The following is a 17,410-nucleotide window of genomic DNA, read 5'->3' as shown; positions in this document are numbered from 1 at the left end:
AATGTAGACTGGCAATGGCAAGAAAAGCGTTTCTGAAGAAGAGAAATTTGTTAACATCGAGTATAGATTTAAGTGCAGGAAGTCGTTTCTGAAAGTATTTGTATGGAGTGTAGCCATGTATGGAAGTGAAACAGGGACGATAAATAGTTTGGACAAGAAGAGAATAGAAGCTTTCGAAATGTGGTGCTACAGAAGAATGCTGAAGATTAGATGGGTAGAGCACATAACTAATGAGGAGGTATTGAATAGAATTGGTGAGGAGAGGAGTTTGTGGCCCAACTTGACAAGAAGAAGGGACCGGTTGGTAGGACATGTTGTGAGGCATCAAGGTATCACCAAATTAGTATTGTAGGAACGTATGGTGGGTAAAAATACACTAAGCAGATGAATACACTAAGCACATTCAGAAGGATCGAGGTTGCAGTAATTACTCAGAGATGAAGAAGCTTGTACAGGATAGAGTAGCATGGAGAGCTGCATCAAACCACTCTCTGGACTGAAGACAACAACAACAACAACAACTTAAATCCACATCTGGTACAGAATTGTACTATAGGGCAGTAACGTAGTTGTGTATGTGGAGTAAATGCCTACCTGAAGCTCTTCTTGATCGGCGAATCCAGCACAGACAAACACGGGTCAGAGGCGAATTATTATAGATAGCGTATTTTGCCAGTACGTATTGTTAGTGACATAACTACTGAGACCACATGGCTCTAGCAGAACCATTTTAAATCGGAAATTGCAACTACTGCCATTATTTCTGTAGTAAAAGTGATGAGTGACTTTAGATTTAGGATTTACTAGTTGGTACACGAGAGGCCAATAGCTGAAGAGACCATCATTTTGCATATCTGAAATGTAAGTTAAAAAATGGAAAATCCAGGATGGAATGTAACAATATATTGCAAAGGAAAGTTGCTACTCACCATATAGCAGAGATGCTGAGTCGCAGATAGGTACAACAAAAAGACTCTCACAATTAAAGCTTTCAGCCATTGAGGCCTGCGTCAAAAATAGACAACAGACACACATACACACTCACGCAAACCCAATTCAGACACACTACTGCAGTTTCAGGCAACTGTGGTTTCAATTGCCTGAGACTGCAGTCGTGTGTGTGAGTAGCGTTTGTGTGTGTACGTGTGTGTGTGTGTGTGTGTGTGTGTGTGTGTGTGTGTGTGTGTGTGTGTCTGTCGTCTGTTGTTGACGAAGGTCTTAATGGCTGAAACTTTAATTGTGAGAGACTTATTGTTGTGCCTATCCGCGGCTCAGCATCTCCGCTATATGATGAGTAGCAACTTCCAATTTCATAAAATTGAAATTTAATTTAGATATAAATTGGTGGCGGCACCTAGGATTTTTTTGTTGTACTATTCAATTTGGTTAGTGTCGGGCTGTTAGTTTTTTTTTTTGAAAGTGGTTCATTTACAATCGACATTTGATCATTGGACAGCACTTACATTTAAAAGGAAAGAAAATGGATTATCATTAGTTAAAAATAAATTTTAGTCTCTGTGTTATCATTTACCCATGACAATCTTTAAATAATTAATTTAAAAAAAATTTAAAAGGCAAGCAAAAGTTATGGTTCTGACATTTAACAAGTAGCGTAATCACGCTCAAGTCAGCTATTAGATCTAAACAATTGAACTGAGGATAGTTAAACAAAAGAGGGTCATTTTCAAGGACTATCGTCCTATGGCTTGGAACATTAAAACGATTTAATAAGATGTTGACACTGAAATATTACAATTAATTAAATACCAGACTTGGTGAGAATATTTCTAAATGGTTACGAAAGGAATGAACTGCTATGTTTGATAATGATGGAAGCTGAAGAAAGCCACAGCCAAGACATGAACCCAGGTCTCATACTTCCTACAGAGGTGTTCTAGCCATTAGACCATTGTAGCAGTATAGGTGACATAGCTACACAGACTACTCTAGTCCAGTGCCCCTTCTAACACACCCTAGCACATCTGTCTAGCAAGCGGGAGACTGGGTTCGAGTCCTAGCCATGTGACAAATTTTAATTCAATCTTCAGTTTCTATCATTATCGAAGATATAATTGAGACTCATATGTGTACAGGAAAATTTAATTCTGTCAGATCGATAGAACCGACATGTATCTATGATTATAATAAACATTCGTGGGTGGCAGAACAAATAATCAGATCTTAAAATCTTAACTGCTGAAGGTCGCATTTAATATTTTAGTCATTTAGTGGAATATTAGAACATGCTAACTTGCTTATCTGTACAATACACATACTGAGTTAATTCTTCACAAAAGAAAATTATTGATACCCTAGAGTCAGAATAATTTAAATAATACAGCTTAGTATTAATTACTATGTTATTTACAGTTGAATAGTAATTCAAAGTATATCCAAATATCACTGATGAGTGTTATAGTCAAGCAGATGCTTCATTAATAGTGAATTAGCTTGAGCACTCGCTCCATTACATTTTGATGGTTTTGTTTGGTGAATAAGCTTGAGCTAAATAAGATTTATTTAATCGAAAGTCTGTTGTAGTGCTGGGAGCTGGAATTACCAATTGAATCAAGCACATAATTACTTATTGGTTACATAGTCGCTCGTACAGTGTTTGTAAGAATCTGTGTTCTTCTGAGACGTTGGACAGAATACTACTGCTGCTTTTCAATAATTATTACCAGTTTTATTTTATTTATATTTTTTCCGAGACAGGCCAGTGCCCATACGTTTTAATAGGGCTAGTTCAGTGGCGGATTTAAAATTTTTTGCACCCCTCCAGAAATTCGTTTTAAATAATAACTATATTACTTTTGAATCACAATGAATGTGCTCTGAGTTGCTAGTAAAAAATCACATTGTAACACTAAATTTTTAGAACTGATATGAAGAAATAAACAAAACTCACCAGTCAACAAAATTTGTGTCTGGCTTTGATGGCAGCAAACTAGTTAATCATATCTTTATAAATGTGACTTTCATCAGTTAGCAGGTCAGCTTCGGTGTGAAGAATGGACAAGGTATTCTATTTTTCCTCAGGCAAGGCAGAATGCAAGTATGATTTAAGTCTTTTAAAAGCCGAAAACGAGCGTTCTGCTTAACATTTTGTAAGTGCCATAGACAGAATCATTCTAAGAGCAATGTTAACATTCAGAAACATGGACTGTAACCGTTCCTTTCGTATAAATACACTCATTTCGACTGGTGCATCACTAATCTCACAAGACTTTAAACGTGCCGCGAAATGTACACTTTCACTTGGGAAGGAAGGTTCTTAATCAGTTTCATATGAAGCATAGGGTTTTGTTCGGAAATAACAACTGGTGAACTATTCCCAAGTTTACTGGAAGCTATGAAGGAGTCTAACAGAGTTTTATAATTATCCTTTCTCCTCGCTAATTCAGCTTATAAGTTGGGAAAAATGTTTTGACTCTAAATTGATTCCTACCAGTCAGAAGAAATTCTTAGGTGTCCACATTCTTCGTCAACATGGAGTTTGCACTTTCTTGATCTTTTATAGATACATTCGTGGTCCATATCAGTCATAATCTCCATGGATTTATTTTCATAATAGCCGAACATGCCAAGAACAGAGTTCATAAATCCTACAGGTGACTCAAATAATTTGTACACTATTTCAATATCGATGCTTACACTTTGCAGTTTCACGTTTACCTATTAAATCTCTGAATCTCTGGAGTATGTCTTTCCAAACTGTCATCATGAATAGTGTTTCTAGTCTACTGAGTTGATTCAGTAGAGTTGAAACTCATTTCGCACAAGTGGTTTGTCACAGATAGTTTTGGTAACATGTGTGAAGGCACTGATCACGCTCTCCCATTTTTCATTTAGTCTTACACATGCTTACTATCTTGTTGACCAACATGTTTTTGATAAACTTTGAACTGTTTTGCGAAGGTATCATGAAAGAGAGAAGTTGATCTCAGCGTTATGTAGAACCAGAGAAAAGATTATTAACATTTTGCATTAAACTGAACAATGAACTTGCTTCCTAACAACCGCTTGCTACACTAGTGCCGACTAAATTCAAGGAATGTGCTGCACATGGAAATAATGCTCTTTCGTACTTCGTTCTTTTATGTGTGCCTGCAAACCAGTGTAGACTCGTGACAAGTTGCTTGCACTGTCGTGTGGCCAGCTTCTACCGTCAGTAATATCAACGGAATTTGTAGACAGGGCTTTCAGTATGGCTTCAGTTAGGTTTACAGACTTGTGTACTGCGTTTAGTAAAAACAGAAGGTAACATCCAACAGACTCACCATTCTCTTCGCATATGCAAATACGAAAGATAAGTGATCAATTTGTGAAATATCCGCAGTAGAATCTACTATTACAGAAATGTGTGGCCTCTTTAATATCACTTATGACACTTCTTTTTATTCGTTCAGAAAGCTTTTCTAGTCTTTCATCACAATTGTTAAAGATTTCCATATCGTTCAGTGTGTTGTGCGACAAAAGGATCAAATTGGCTATAAGTTCAAGAGAGTTTATGAAATGACCGTTATATAATCAATGGAATTTTTCAACTTGTCCACTTAGGGGAAGTCCTGAACCTGTTAGCTTCTTCACGGCTGCAAGCATCCTTTTCGACACACAAAGCGCCAGTATGTTTTTTCTGTCGCAATATGTAACTCGAAATGGTTTTCTACAGTTATAAGTGAGTTTTTTTGTTTGTTTTGAAAGTGATAACTCAAATTTTGTATTCCAGTGAATTTGCATGGTGAGATAAAATATTAGAAATATTCCTGCAACCTGAAATACCAATAGCAGCAATAGCAGTCTTTCCTCCAAACAGTTTACATGGTGCACAAAAATTGCACCGGTGCTAGAGGAGTATCACGTAATCACGTAAATCTGATTCACCTTTTAAAAATTTACGATGAAATCAATTTTTGTTCAAATATCTGGTTTTACCGACTATGAGCTCTGCCAATCAGAAAAATCACCATTACAGATTTGAATAATGCCACGATGTAAAAGAATGTCGGTTGTTGATTCATTCCGCAGGGTCATCACTAACGTGTTTTTGTAAGATCTAAATCGATACTTACGATTTTGTGGGACTCGAATTCAGGAACAATTTGGTTCTCTTCATTTTGAACTATTGTTTCATTCTCATTTCTTTTACTATAGCTGTAATGCTAGACCTATTATCAGAACCAGCAACGCTTTTTGTGGAAAATTTGTCTACTCTGCCAACCGTTTTTAGAAAATTAACTTCTCATTTACGCTCTTCCTTCACTAATTTCCGAAATGCCGCCCCACTTAATTTTGAAAGTTTGTTTCGTCTTTCTTATTCATGTTGAAAATACTTAATTAATTGTCAGACAACATCAACGCAAAAGGAAATAAATTTGTGAATAAAAAGTATTTAGTTCAAAATCGTACCACAAGCCACACCAACACAAAGCTTTTTACTCTAAACTCGACAGTCAACGACAATCAACGCAAAAGAAAAATAAGTTTGTCGATCGAAAGTATCCAGTGCAAAATCGTACCACATGACACACGATATTATTGAACTGTTTCATAAACACGATTCCAGACGGAAATTGAGTGTCTGAATTTCCATTCAGTCACCAAGTAAATTAATAATATTTAAAAGCTTGTATTGTTGATTGTCACTCTTAAGGCTTGTTTAAACTACCAAGTTATTTCACAACATTAATGATTTTTGTCATTTTCAAGCGCAGTTATTTTAAAACATAAAATGTTAAAATAAATACAGTGCAAAAAATGCCGCCCGCTAAATCCGCTGTCCCTAGGCCCGTCTATAGTGAGCCTATATGTAAATCTGCTTCTATGCTAGTTAGTAGACACTCATGCGTTGCAATTCCGGCTCAATGCAATATCTGATTTCCTTCCTCATCCTTTCGTAATCCGAGCATGCGCAAACAGTAGAACTAAACTTCTAATTGTTGTTGTTTATAGGTCCCCTAACTCTGACTTCAGACCTTTTCTGCTCAAGCTAGAGAAGGCTCTTGATTCACTGAGTAGGAAGTACCAGAAATTAGTTATATGTGGTGACTTCAATATAGATTTTGTATATGATGGTGCAAGAAAAAGGATGTTGGTAGATCTCCTAAATTCTTATGATCTGATGCAGATTGTGTTTTTTCCAACTAGGGTGCAGGGGAACAGTAGCACAGCCATAGACAATATATTTATTCATTCTTCATTACTAGATGGGCATTCTGTTAGTAAAAGGGGGAATAGCCTTTCAGACGATGATGCACAAATTTTAACACTAAAAGGCTTTTGTAGTCAAACAAATGGCACATATAATTACAATCTATGTTGGAAAGTTAATCCAACTGCAATAGAGGGTTTTTTAAACTTTGTCAAGGAACAAGAGTGGCAGGATGTTTATAGTGCTGATAACATAGATGATAAATGTAATGCTTTCCTTAACACATTTCTCGTGATCTTTGAGAGTTGCTTTCGATTAGAACGTTCTAAATGGGGTGGCTAACTAGTGGGATAAGGATATCATGTAGAAGAAAGTGGGAATTATATCGAAATGTTAGAAGTAGTTACAGTCAAGCTACAGTATCCCATTACAAGCATTATTTTAAGGCGCTTAAAATTGTTGTTATGAAGGCAAAGAGTATGTGGTATGCAAATAGAATAGATAATTCACAGGATAAAATTAAAACCATATGGTCAGTTGTGAAGGAAGTATCTGGTCAGCAGCACAAGGTCGACGGTACAAAGTAATTTCGTATTAAAAATATTTCTGTTACTGACAAATCAGGTATATGTACAGTATTTAACGATCATTTTCTGAACATTGCTGGTGAATTAAATAAAAATTTAGTTTCTACAGGGAATCATATAACTCTCTTGGGAAATGCCTTTCCGAGATTGATGTCTGAAACACTGCTCTGTGATATAGACAAGGGGGAGATTGAGTCAATAATTAAATCACTAAAGACTAGAGACACTCATGGATATGCTGGAGTGTCTTGCAGAATATTAAAGTACTGTGCTGCACACGTTAGCCCTTTGTTTAGCGATATTTATAATTTTACCTTTAGCAAACAATTTAGCATTGGAGGGCAGTGTGGAGGGTAAAAATCATACAGGGAGACCAAGAGATGAATACACTAAGCAGATCCAGAAGGACGTAGGTTGCAGTAAGTACTGGGAGATGAAGAAGCTTGCACAGGATAGAGTAGCATGGAGAGTTGCATCAAACCAGTCTCAGGACTGAAGACCGCAACAACAACAACAATGGTCAGTTTCCTGAACTATTAAAGAACGCAGTAGTAACGCCACTTTATAAAAAGGGAGAAAGGTATAATGCGGACAATTTTAGACCTGTTTCTATGCCATTAGTGTTTGCTACAGTTATTGAAAAGGCTCTTTATGTAAGGATAATTGGTCATTTTATATCACACGATTTGCTATCAAATGTGCACTTCGGCTTTAGAAGTCGTTTAATAACTGAAAATGCTATATTCTCTTTTCTCTGTGAGGTACTGGATGGGTTAAACAAAAGGTTTCGAATGCTAGACATATTTTTTGATTTAACTAAGGCGTTTGATTGTGTTGATCACAAAATATTGCTCCAGAAATTGGACCATTACGGAATAAGGGGAGTAGCTAACAACTGGTTCACCTCTTATTTTAGCAGTAGACAAGAAAAGGTCATTACTCACAGTGTTGAGAATGGCTGTGATGTGGGGTCTGATTGGGTCATAGTCAAGTGGAGGGTGCCCCAGGGATCAGTGTTGGGGCCACTCCTGTTCCTTATTTATATAAATGATATGCCCTCTAGTATTACAGCTAACTCAAAAATATTTCTGTTTGCTGATGACACTAGCTTGGTAGTAAAGGATGTTGTGCACAACATTGGCCTGGTTTCAAATAGTGCAGTTCATGACCTAACTAATGCTAAGTTTCAATTTCACAGAATGGGCATATGATTAGTGAAACTGAACAGTTCAGATTTCTAGGTGTTCAGATAGATAGTAAACTGTCGTGGAAACCCCCGTTCAGGATGTTGTTCAAAGACTTAATGCTGCCATTTTTACTATTCGAGCGGTATCTGAAGTGAGTGAGTGATTGTTCGATACGAAAATTAGTCTACTTTGCTTATTTTCATGCGCTTATGTCGTATGGTATATTTCGGGGTAACTCTTCCCATTCTAAAAGGATATTTTCGGCTCAGAGACAGGCGGTTCGGGCAATAAATGATGTAAGTTCACGAACCTCTTGTCGACCCCTGTTCACAAGTCTGGGTATTTTGACGTTGGCCTCTCAATATAAATACTCCTTACTGTCATTTCTTGTTAACAATATCAGCTCATTCCCAAGAATAAGCGTCTTTCACTCAATTAATACTCTGCAGAAATCTAACTTGTATTTGGATCGGACTTCCTTAACACTTGTGCAGAAAGGTGTGCAGTATACTGCTGCATCCATTTTCTATAAGCTACCGCTAGAATTAAAAAAAAATCTTCGCAGTAATCCACGCGCTTTCAAATCGAAACTGAAGAGTTTCCTCATGGATCACTCCTTTTGTTCTGTCGAGGATTTCCTTGAAAATCAAGCTGATTCTTGTTGTATTGTTGATTGCGTTTACTTTAACTTATGGATTAACTTTTTTCGGTTTCATAAACATTTTATTTTTATTTTATTACTTTTATGTTGTAATTTCTTGTACTGACAAGTTCCATGACCTTGGAGATTTGCTTCTCAATTTGGTGCTACGGAACTTGACGTGTAAATAAATAAATAAAAGTCATTAATGGCCAGGTTGTCGACGGGGTGTTGAACTGTTATCTTTCTTCTTTCTTCCTTGTGTCTGAATGTAATAGTGCTATATACTCATCTTTTCGCCAAATTTTCAGAAAACCTCTTCATTTCTTATGGTGTCAATCTACTTAATTTTCAGCATCAACAAATTTCAAAATTTCGCTTTTCTTCTGAACTTTGAGAACTTATAACAGTAAACCGTAATGCATAATGAAATAAACGTACATAGAGTCACTAGAAACAGGTGTTGGGGGCGTATGTATTTATGCAGTACATTTCATATGTTGGAAGAAATACATCCTAGCTTGATAATGACCGAGCACCAAAAATATCGAGCTTGATCAGTCACGTTCGAAAAAGACTACTGTGCGTGCAGGTAATAGCAAGAGATGTGCTTATTGTGAGACGACACCACTGCTCCTAGTGGCTTCGGTTTAAATGCTTTGAGGGAGTACTTTGTCATTTCTTTCCCACAGTGGCTCACATCCGGCTCATTAATGCACATCAGGCCGTCACATCCGCCATTGTCTTTTTCACCACCTCAGTCACCTGATAACGATCGGCTGCTATTGGGATCTAGAAATAATCTGAGCTGCTAACAACTCGAATGCGGGGCTTTGTGGGCTCTTTGATCGCACAAAATCTGCATGAATCACCAGTCAAGGTGAAGAACGTTGAGTTCTCTCGTCGGTGGCAAAGTACAGCCAGGGATTTGATAACTGCGCAGGATTTCTGCGCATCACGTGATAAGTGGTGCCAGCCAGTAGCACGTAACCGGTTTTCACTCTGTTACGCTGGCAGCGTCTGCTGAATGGCAGTGACTTGGCAGTTTTCGCTCTGCGTACTGGCGTGATTTCTCAGTGAACGACCCTTCCCCGCGGTTCAAATATTGAATCAGCGCAAGCCTTCGATAGCGTTTGTCAGCTATTAGTCGAGACATAGTACTATTGTGGTGGGTGACATCATACGTCAGTCAGATTGCGATTTTCATCAACTTGGAATTACTGTTGAATACGTTTTCCTCTGAATATAGAATTTTTGCCTGGCGTACTACTTGCTTTGAGAGATATAGGCTCAGCTTTTGTGTTATAGTCATATTAACTAATTAACACTTCGTTTTATTTCGATACCGCGTACCGTTGAGTGTCGCGATTTTTGGCGATATGTATTGATATCGCTTTTTGTACAGCTATCGACTTTCGTATTAGTATAGGCGTTTTACGTAGAGCTAAACAGGTCATTTGATACTTTCGATACTGTGGTGGTACAGGTAAGGTCTTATGGGACCAAACTGCTGAGGACATCGTCCCTAAGCTTACACACTACGTAATCTAACTTAAACTGACTTGCACTAAGGACAACACAAACACCCATGCCTGAGGGAGGACTCGATCACCGACGGGGGGAGCCGCGCGAACCGTGACAAGACGCCCAAGACCGCTTGGCTACCCCGCTCAGCATATATTGTGTTTCTTGGTTACGTGAACTGTTAGTACATACAGGTTTTATTTACTGCCATCGGTTTTTGTTTATTGTATTGGTATTGGCGATTTAAGATGAACAATGTAGGTCAAATTGTTTTCGATGCCGTCTTTCGTTAGGTCTCGGTAGGAGAAACTTTTATGTCCATGATAATGGACATAGATAGGTCTCAGCTAGATATAGGTCAAGTAATGTTTTCGATACGACGTTTCGTAAGTTCTCGCGATGTTTCGCTGTATGTACTGCTATCGCGTTTTGGCTTCCTGTACTGGTATTCATTTCCTGCTTTCTGTGTTACTAACAACCGTTTCAGTCGAGCTATAAAGATCGAGGGATTATTGTGATATAGCTTTTCGTTATCTGCGGTGCTTTCTGTATGGTATCTTGTATTGGCTTTTTGTATTTCTACCGGTTTTTGGCTTTTTGTATTGCTATTGGTAATTAAGTTGAGCTATATTGGTCAAGTGATATTTTCGATACATGTTACTGTTAGTTCGCGCTAGTTGTTTGTTCTTTACGTCTTTGGAACCAACCATTATATCGATTTTCTCTGGCTATTTCGTGTAGCATAGTTGAATTTGGAGTTGGTTATTTTTGTTTGTCCTTCCCAAAAACCCGAAATTCCGGCAGTTGTTCCGTTACTTTTAGTTCGTATTTTTAAGAATCCGTACGATTCTGCATTCGATGCTTGTATTACAGACACTCAGGAACGGGTAATGTCACTGGCCATATTTTGAAATAATATTTGTTTTGCATTTTGAAGCTTTTTATGACGTCACTGATATGGAAGACTCTAGCTTATCCAAAAATCAGCAAAGCAAAGCGTGATCTAATGTACGATACCTGATGGCCGTGAAATGAAACCTGCCGTAGTGTATCTCTGACGTGGATTCTGTTTTCCGTTTAGCTGTTATTTCTTTTATCTAGTGTTTCTCTCTCATGAAGCAGCTTCGAAATCTCCATATTATTCAACGAAGTGTCTGTTGCTGTTTTCTGGTAAACGTTTTTTGTCATGCGCTACGTTTTCTTATTTCTTCGTAAATGCAGTGCATGGTGCCAATATCCTAAACGTAGACACGATTGCTTAAAAAAAATGACACTAACGAATCAAAACAGCAACCCAAGAGTGTCGATTACAGCGGCGCGATGGAAGTGAAGAACATTCGCAGAATAATTCGCTTTCTACCTTTGAACAAGCATTTACAACTGAAGGAACGGAAGAAGATGCGAGAGGATAGGCATCGAATCATGCAAAATCAATGATTGCTACTATATTATTTCTTTGGCGCTACAGTCATCAGCTCGTACAGACGTTTCAATCGATTGAACGCTAGATACAGGTATAGTCGCAGTGCGAATCTCTGATATTCAGGTAAAAATTGTTTTTTGTGAGAAGAACGCAAGCAAAAGGATTACTGAATTCTAACCTTACCCTTCCTCAATCTTGTTCCAGAACCATACACGCATGTCGGTAGGCTATTTTCGCTGACGTCTCGCTACAATCGAAGGGAACATTGCAAAGCAGTACAGTAACTATCTACGAGCCGTATCACCTGAAGAAAGGCTAGCTAACACTCCCGCTCCGTTTCGTAACAACACTGAAGACAGTTGTGCCAGTCCTATGTACTTGTCTCGGGTGTCGACAACTGCTAATTTCATACAGTTCCTGATGCCTGCAGTGTCTTGTGCGAAGCATTCAAGCATTGCGTTAAAATAAGGATTAGATATAAAATGCCAATAAAATATAATTAATGTAATGTATAAATATACAGACTACCTGGCGTTTGTAATTTGCTTCATGGTAACCTGCATGATTATCAAATTAAAAGCTCCTGTAATAATAGTGATACCCGTGTGACGTCAGAACAGCTACGTTAGACGTCAACAACAAGAAACATCAGATATTTCAAAAATTTTAAATTTTGTATTATCATTGTAACCGATACAAAGTTTTGTATTTTACTTTCAAGAAAATTATTTATGTTGTTCTTTTTTACTAAAATTAAATGCAAAAGCTCGTGCCAGCTATACTTCGGTCTTGACTGTATGAGGCAAGCAATTTAGGGTCTTCCTCACTTCCACAGCTGGAAAATAAAGCGCGTTGGTAATTTCCAGATAGGTATCATGTTTGTTGTTCTGCGTTTTGTACTTACGAGCTTTTGGATCTCGCAAGCACTTGCGACATTGATGTTTTTCGATTATCATCATAATATTAACATCCGACCACACCACCGGCACAAAACTGTAGTTCAGTACAACAGAGACAGTTTGACTGCGAAAACAAAGAGACTGAAAAAGCGAATGCAGTCTGTGCTCTTAAAGCCGTTGGGGAGCGCAGAAGCGGAGACCAGTCACTCTTCCTTTGATGATTCACCGAAAGACCGCAACCAGCGGATAACAAATGTACTCGCGTATCCGAACCGAACACGTCTGAATGCTGTCCGCTCAAGCTCACCTGCAATTGATACATCAGAGCAGTGTTGTTCAACCTTTTTGAATACGCAACCCCCTTTCCAAGAAAAATATTCTGGCGACCCCCGGAACCATAGTAACAGTATGTCGGCGGTTTCAAAGTCACCGTATTTAATTTTCTTTCTATTGATACTATACTGATAGAGAAATCAAGTACAATGTGAAGAGAGGGCAGAGATATATTATTTGCCGCGGTAGATGAGTGGCGGTGAGAAGGTCACGTCCTCTCTTCATCAAGACACACCACAGCCTCCTCTCTTTGCACCGACTTAAAAAAAAGTGACAGTCACATCCGTCTCATCTAACAGCATTTCTGCTTCAGTACATTACTTGCTTTTTTTTATCATACGGGTACCTCTTTGGAAACAGTTACCAAGTGCCATTACAATTGTGTTTTTCGAACGATGATACTGATAGTAATTTTCTTACTCTCAATTATTTGCAACATGGAAGCTTCTTCAATGGTCAGTCTGAAAATTCTCTCTTCACAATGTCCATAAAACGCGAATAGAAAATAGAAAATAACTAATGCACCACATCTGCATCCCATTACGTACGGTTAATATATCCTTAGAGTACAACATTAAATTATTTTAATACTCTATAGTAATTTTAGTTACACGTTAGAATATTTGTTCTTCGCAGATCGTATGGTCCGTTGGTCTTCAGTTCTGAATCAATTGAATCTAGTCTGTAGTTGAGTTGCCAAAATTTCTCCGTGCTCATGGATGATAACTGGGCATTCTTCTATATTTTGTCTTCCTGAGTAGTAATGGAGCAATTTTTTACATATTCTCTTGGCGCACCGCACCTGCATATGATTCCACCACTTGTTTCTGTAATGCACGAACGTTTCCTCTCACTTGTAAAAGTTGTTCCGGTGCTCCCCGATGTTTAGTCAACCTCAAACTGATCTCAAAAGTGATTTTTCCGTGTTATGAATACCACTTTTATTCTCATTTACCGAGTATACTAAAAGTAGTAGCAGTATTTCAAATACCCGTAAAAAAAAAAGGAAAAATCTTTCGAAGAAATCTTGTGGGCCTAACGGTGGCTAAGAGAAATTCAGGGATGGCGACTGCATCATTCAACACGATCGAGCATCTGTTCATAATGCACGGCCTGTGGCGGAGTGGTTACACGACAATAACATCCCTGTAATGGACTGGCCTGCGCAGAGTCCTGACCTGAATCCTATAGAACACCTTTGGGATGTTTTGGAAGGCCGACTTCGTGCCAGGCCGCACCGTCCGACATCGACACCTCTCCTCACTGCAGCACTCCGTGAAGAATTGGCTGCCATTCCCCAAGAAACCTTCCAGCACCTGACTGAACGTATGTCTGCGAGAGTCGAAGCTGTCATCAAGGCCAAGAGTGGGCCAACACCATATTGAATTCCAGCATTACCGATGGAGGGCGCCACGAGCTTGTAAGTCATTTTCAGCCAGGTGTCCAGATACATAGTGTTCAAATGGTTCAAATGGCTCTGAGAACTATGGGACTTAACATCTTAGGCCATCAGTCCCCTAGAACTTAGAACTACTTAAACCTAACTAACCTAAGGACATCACAGACATCCATGCCCGAGGCAGGATTCGAACCTGCGACCCTAGCAGTCACGTGGTTCCAGACTGAAGCGCCTAGAACCGCTCGGCCACCAGCGGCCGGCGTACATAGTGTACTACGTATCGCTCGCGTGGGCACCGCAAAGAGAAGGTTGGGATAACTATAGCGCTTTCCGCACGTGAATGGAATGGGAAGGAATTTTAATGTGCGGTACGAAGGGTAGTACCCTTTGCCACCCACTTCCAAATGGCTTCGGAGTACAGGTGTACATAATTTTTCCTCACGTTTAAAACAGTTGGAGAAAGACACGCTACTGAACACTGTTTAACATACCTACCATTTACAAAAAACGTTCAAATGTATGTGAAATGTTATGGGACTTAACTGCTAAGGTCATCAGTCCCTAAGCCTACACACTACTTAACCTAAATTATCTTAAGGACAAACACACACACCCATGCCCGAGGGAGGACTCGAACCTCTGCCGGGTCCAGCCGCACAGTCTGTGACTGCAGCGCCTTAGACCGCACGTTTACCATTTACACCAGAATGGTTTGCAGAAACTGCAACAGTTTGACTGGATTAGTATCCGAAAAGCCAATCAGTTCGACACGAAGTGGTGAGCTGTGTCGTTACTAGAAATTTGTGGTAAGGTGGTATGGGACCAGACTGCTGACGTCATCGGCCCCTAAGCTTACACACTACTTGAACTAACTTACACTAAGGACAACACACACAGCCATGCCCGAGGCGAAGGAGGACTCGAACGTCGCGTGCGATTAACCGTGCGGTCTAAGGCGCTCCAGTCATGGACTGTGCGACTAGTTCTGGCGGAGGTTCGAGTCCTCCCTCGGGCATGGGTGTGTGTGTTTGTCCTTAAGATAATTTAGGTTAAGTAGTGTGTAGGCTTAGGGACTTATGACCTTAGCAGTTAAGTCCCATAAGATTTCACACATACACTCCTGGAAACTGAAATAAGAACACCGTGAATTCATTGTCCCAGGAAGGGGAAACTTTATTGACACATTCCTGGGGTCAGATACATCACATGATCACACTGACAGAACCACAGGCACATAGACACAGGCAACAGAGCATGCCCAATGTCGGCACTAGTACAGTGTATATCCACCTTTCGCAGCAATGCAGGCTGCTATTCTCCCATGGAGACGATCGTAGAGATGCTGGATGTAGTCCTGTGGAACGGCTTGCCATGCCATTTCCACCTGGCGGCTCAGTTGGACCAGCGTTCGTGCTGGACGTGCAGACCGCGTGAGACGACGCTTCATCCAGTCCGAAACATGCTCAATGGGGGACAGATCCGGAGATCTTGCTGGCCAGGGTAGTTGACTTACACCTTCTAGAGCACGTTGGGTGGCACGGGATACATGCGGACGTGCATTGTCCTGTTGGAACAGCAAGTTCCCTTGCCGGTCTAGGAATGGTAGAACGATGGGTTCGATGACGGTTTGGATGTACCGTGCACTATTCAGTGTCCCCTCGACGATCACCAGAGGTGTACGGCCAGTGTAGGAGATCGCTCCCCACACCATGATGCCGGGTGTTGGCCCTGTGTGCCTCGGTCGTATGCAGTCCTGATTGTGGCGCTCACCTGCACGACGCCAAACACGCATACGACCATCATTGGCACCAAGGCAGAAGCGACTCTCATCGCTGAAGACGACACGTCTCCATTCGTCCCTCCATTCACGCCTGTCGCGACACCACTGGAGGCGGGCTGCACGATGTTGGGGCGTGAGCGGAAGACGGCCTAACGGTGTGCGGGACCGTAGCCCAGCTTCATGGAGACGGTTGCGAATGGTCCTCGCCGATACCCCAGGAGCAACAGTGTCCCTAATTTGCTGGGAAGTGGCGGTGCGGTACCCTACGGCACTGCGTAGGATCCTACGGTCTTGGCGTGCATCCGTGCGTCGCTGCGGTCCGGTCCCAGGTCGACGGGCACGTGCACCTTCCGCCGACCACTGGCGACAACATCGATGTACTGTAGAGACCTCACGCCCCACATGTTGAGCAATTCGGCGGTACGTCCACCCGGCCTCCCGCATGCCCACTATACACACTCGATCAAAGTCCGTCAACTGCACATACGGTTCACGTCCACGCTGTCGCGGCATGCTACCAGTGTTAAAGACTGCGATGGAGCTCCGTATGCCACGGCAAACTGGCTGACACTGAGGGCGGCGGTGCACAAATGCTGCGCAGCTAGCGCCATTCGACGGCCAACACCGCGGTTCCTGGTGTGTCCGCTGTGCCGTGCATGTGATCATTGCTTGTACAGCCCTCTCGCAGTGTCCGGAGCAAGTATGGTGGGTCTGACACACCGGTGTCAATGTGTTCTTTTTTCCATTTCCAGGAGTGTATTTGAACCATTTTTGAGGACTCGAACCTCCGACGGGGCAAGCCGCGCGGACCGTGACAAGGCGCCTGAGATCGCGCGGCTACCCGCGACGTTACCATCGCAACACACTGTAGTGAAGGCCACGAATTCGTGCAGTTCACTGCTGGCAACCAGTGTGATCAACAGAACTTTCCCGGCGGCGGGCGGTATTCGCGAGAGAAAGTTCAGTGTTGAGGCTGGTTGCTGGGAGAGGGACGGAGGGCCTTGACACGGACTGCTGCTCGGACACGCTTTCCAGGCGGCGGCCAGCTTCCGGTCGCGGGCCACGGCGCCGGGCTCCGCCTGCGAGGCCGCCGAACCCGTCGCAGCGGTCAGCGCGACGCCGCCGGCACATCGCCTCACTAACACTGCTCTGATAAGTGTGCCGACTTTTTCGCTCTCGCCCACTTTTGCGCCCATCGTGTTTTATCTTGTAAGTAGCTACTATCTTCTGTTTCTTTGACCCACGTTTCACAATTATGACATGTGAAAGGCTGTGCTAGCGCGTTTTTCACTTGACCTTCGAGGGCACACTGCCAGCGCCAGGACGTGACTGTGATGCCATATTCGTAGGCAATGAGAAGGTCTCTAAATACCTCGAAAAGGTTTTGTACATGGAAAACAATCGATATATATATATTTTTTTTCAACACCACACGAAAGACTGACAGCAGTATTGGAGATTTTTCGAGAACTGCAGGGGCTACGAGG

General features: G+C 41.2%; 1 pseudogene; it reads right to left on the bottom strand.

Annotated features, from left to right (window-relative positions):
• LOC126359681 (cysteine-rich hydrophobic domain-containing protein 2-like) overlaps positions 1–17,119 on the bottom strand; it is a 39,982-nt pseudogene extending 22,863 nt beyond the window's left edge.
• Between the last annotated feature and the right edge of the window lie 291 nt (positions 17,120–17,410).

The sequence above is a fragment of the Schistocerca gregaria genome, chromosome 1 (assembly GCF_023897955.1).
Source record: "Schistocerca gregaria isolate iqSchGreg1 chromosome 1, iqSchGreg1.2, whole genome shotgun sequence".
NCBI lineage: Eukaryota > Metazoa > Arthropoda > Insecta > Orthoptera > Acrididae > Schistocerca > Schistocerca gregaria.
Note: the sequence above shows the minus strand (reverse complement) of the source record. Positions and strands in the feature narration are given on the sequence as shown.